The 3,604-nt window shown below is 28.5% G+C and overlaps 1 protein-coding gene across 1 annotated transcript in view; it reads right to left on the bottom strand.

Annotated features, from left to right (window-relative positions):
- The window catches only part of LOC106457002 (double-stranded RNA-binding protein Staufen homolog 1-like), a 28,112-nt gene that overhangs the window by 14,406 nt on the left and 10,102 nt on the right, over positions 1 to 3,604 (bottom strand). The gene's annotated exons all lie outside the window — the stretch shown is intronic.

The following is a 3,604-nucleotide window of genomic DNA, read 5'->3' on the forward strand; positions in this document are numbered from 1 at the left end:
ACCGTTTTTCTTTCTAGAATGACTTACAACTAGTAACAATAAACTACATCTGTTTAGTACCTAAATAACTTAAACTCTTAACAGTATACATCTGTTTCTTCTTAAATTTTATTAACCTTTAAACCATGTCTAACTAATAATCCCACCACACTTGGCAAACTTGTAGCTCATATTACCCTATCCAATTATGTAAGGAATGGGCTACTCGTGAGTATACCTCATGAACATTTTTTATTATTATTATTATTATTATATATTTTACCTAATCTAACCTTATCTAATTTTAAAAGTTTCTAATATTTACATTTTAGTTACTTTTATAATAATAAATAAATAAAGAATAAACGTGAAAAACAAAAAAACATAGTACTTACTTAGATCTTATTTTATTTTTTGCTGTTGACTGTTAATGAAACCTAATCCTACATTAATGGTACTACTGTACTAAAAAATATCATTTAATTGAATAATACACCTAACAACACAGAATAACAACATATAAAAAGCAGAAAATGTCCTTTAACTATCATAACACTTCTGGCTTAACTATAGTTTAATAAAATACCTTTTTACGTAGTGAAAATAAAATCCTGTTAAATTTCTTTCATTTCTTTACTTAAAAACACCTGTATACAGAAATGGATGAAGGAATATCAAGCTGTCAGGAACTATTTTTTAGTTTATATATATATTAATGTAAATATATGGGTGTGTTGGGCTAAGGATTCTTCTACAGTAGGTGTCTGTGACTTGTTGGTGATAAATTTGAAAATAAACAAACAGCACGCATATATATATATACACACACACACACATTTGAAAATGAAATATACGTACAAAATTCTTTACACTCTGCTTTTTGTACTTCCAATAATTGTCTGCTCTTCATACTTCCAAATAATTGTCTGCCTTTTGTAAAATTCCACACAGGCAGGATCAACTAGTTTAGAACACCATGTGACGAGATAAATTATTCTCTTTATCTCTTTCAAACTGTTAATCTCACTCTAACATATTAACCATTAGGCCATTCACTCCCATGATGGTTAACTTTAAGCTTTCTAAAATATCTCTGACTAAACTTCTCTTTCACGTGACTTTACTTTTACTCTGTTTCTATCACTTAGGCCTTCTAGAAATCTCCATAGCCTTGACATCAATGGATTGCAAACACAAAATTAATTGATTAATAATACTAGTTAAACTAAAGAGTCTTTTATATCTGACACATGCATTATTTAATGTTTGTCACAAAGGTAGTTGTCCAATATTTTTTCTCTAGTTTAAACTTTTGCTAAATTAATTTTTCAGAAAACTACTCTCTACATCTTTTTCTGAAAACCATGGGCACATTTATATATAGAAATGAAAGTGAAAGCACAACAAAGTTTAAAAATCAGAAGTCAGATATTCTTAGAGCACCTGCTACTTTTCTTCATAATGCTTTAACCTAATTTTGTTAGATCTTAGCATCATGTTTTGTTTTTTTTTATAAATCCCAGTGCTTCACTTTCATATACATTTATGCTTTTAACTTTATTGCCATGGGTATCCTTTACTGCATACAACACTAGGTTTTTGTGTCTAACCTTGAAAATTTTATTACACTACCAATTAGTATAGCATAAAGTCTTAGCTAATAATCGACATTTTAATAGTATACAAGTTTTAACTTTTTAATTCTATAAGGCAATAAAAAAAAATCCTGAATTTTCTCTAGTATGACACATTTTCTCTTCTCTATTTTATCCATCACCCCTCCAAAAAGTACAAAATTCAATGCAAATTACTCACTATAAAATCGTCACTGCTCAGACAAACCATAATTTTTATAGCCTTCAATTTTGTTTGGTTACAGAGTTATCAAATAGAAAATCAGACCCCCTCCAGCCACACCCACCTGTCACATACTTTCTGTCAGGATTAATAGTTTTATCTTACTTTTAATCATATATTACCTACAACCAATAGAAAGTGAAGGTTTTCATCTATCAAATGATGTATTGTTTTACACTGTAATCTTAACAGATAAGCATCAATTTCACTTATAATACATGGTTCATTCCCATGGGAAAGTTAACGACTAGCTTGAATGAATTTGTAACTACTCTTGTCCCATAATTATAAAGCCAGAAAAATTTGAGAGTTAGGGGAAATTGTCTACTTTTTGCATGTTATTAGTCTATGTTTTCTGGTACATTATTTAATTAGATAAAAATTATTTAATGCATTACTAAGATTAGTATAAAAAAGTAGGGTCAAGTGTCATCAATAATCGACAGCAAGAAAAAGAAGATAGGGTAAGTACTTTATTTCTTGTTTTTCATGTTTATTCTTTGTTTATTATTATAAAAGGTAACTAAAATGTAAAAATATGGATCTCTTTAGGTTAGTTAAGGTTAGATTAGTTAAAATAAACAATAATAATAATAATATAATAAAAATATTTCATGAAGCATGCACATGAGCAGCTCAAAGTAGCTCATTGGTAATGTAATTTGATAGCATAACATGAGCTGCAAGTTCCCCCGAGTGATTTACAACACATAAATGGCACAAACAGTAGTTAGACATGGTTCAAAGGGTAATCAAAAGGGGTATTAAAACAATAAAATCTAATCAGAAATAGATGTATTCTTTTATAAGTTTAAAGCTACTTAGGATAAATGAATGTAGTTTCAAAAAAACTACAGTTGAAATCATTCTAAGAAGAAAAAAGAGGGTAATTTAGATTTTTATTTTTTTTTGGTGATTATGAGGTCAGTTAAATTGACCAAACTTGTATAGAATTAGGGGAGAAAATTACAGATAAAATATTAGCTTTACTGAAGTATTTAGGAGGTTTTAGAGAATACACAAATGAAATTTGAGATTTTTGAGATGAAGAAAAGTATTTTAATGTTAACATGAAAATCACTTTGCATGCAGACTATTCAAAACTAATACTCGATATATTCAATGAGAAATCTTATTAGTTTATTAAAAATACTTCAGTAAAAAATATTAATTTTTGTATATGAAAAACCGAAAGACTGCTAAATTTCGTGAAGATATATACACACTATATATTGTCTAATTGTCTCAAATTTATAAGGACTTTGAACGGGTACAAAGAGGTCATGTGGTCGGTCTAATTGACCAAGTTCGTGTTGAGAGAGTTAAATCATATATGTTTTTAATTTAATTTCATAAACAGTGTAAAATCATGTTTGATTAAACATTAAAACAGTTTCTTCGATAAAAATATTTTAAATTTAGCCATGCTAATAGATTACAATAACAAAAAGAAGGAATATGTTCTTAATATGATTGAAAAAAATGTAAATGCAGCTTTAAAGACACAAATTCATTCCTTGACAAGGTGTTTGAATAGGATAGTTTGTGGGGTAAATAGGAAGAAAAGAATCATATTATGTTACCCAGGGGCACAGATAGAAGATATAATTGATAGAGCAGGAGATATAAGGGGGCTAGCAGAGATGCAGTTTTTGTGGTGCATGTAGAGGCTAATGATGTAGAGAAAAGTAGGTCAGAGAAGCTAATTAGTATGTACAAGGGGTTAATAAAGGCATTTAAAGAAAAAGGCTATAACTTAATTTTGTCA

This window comes from Limulus polyphemus, unplaced genomic scaffold (assembly GCF_000517525.1).
Source record: "Limulus polyphemus unplaced genomic scaffold, Limulus_polyphemus-2.1.2 Scaffold279, whole genome shotgun sequence".
Classification (NCBI taxonomy): Eukaryota; Metazoa; Arthropoda; class Merostomata; order Xiphosura; family Limulidae; genus Limulus; species Limulus polyphemus.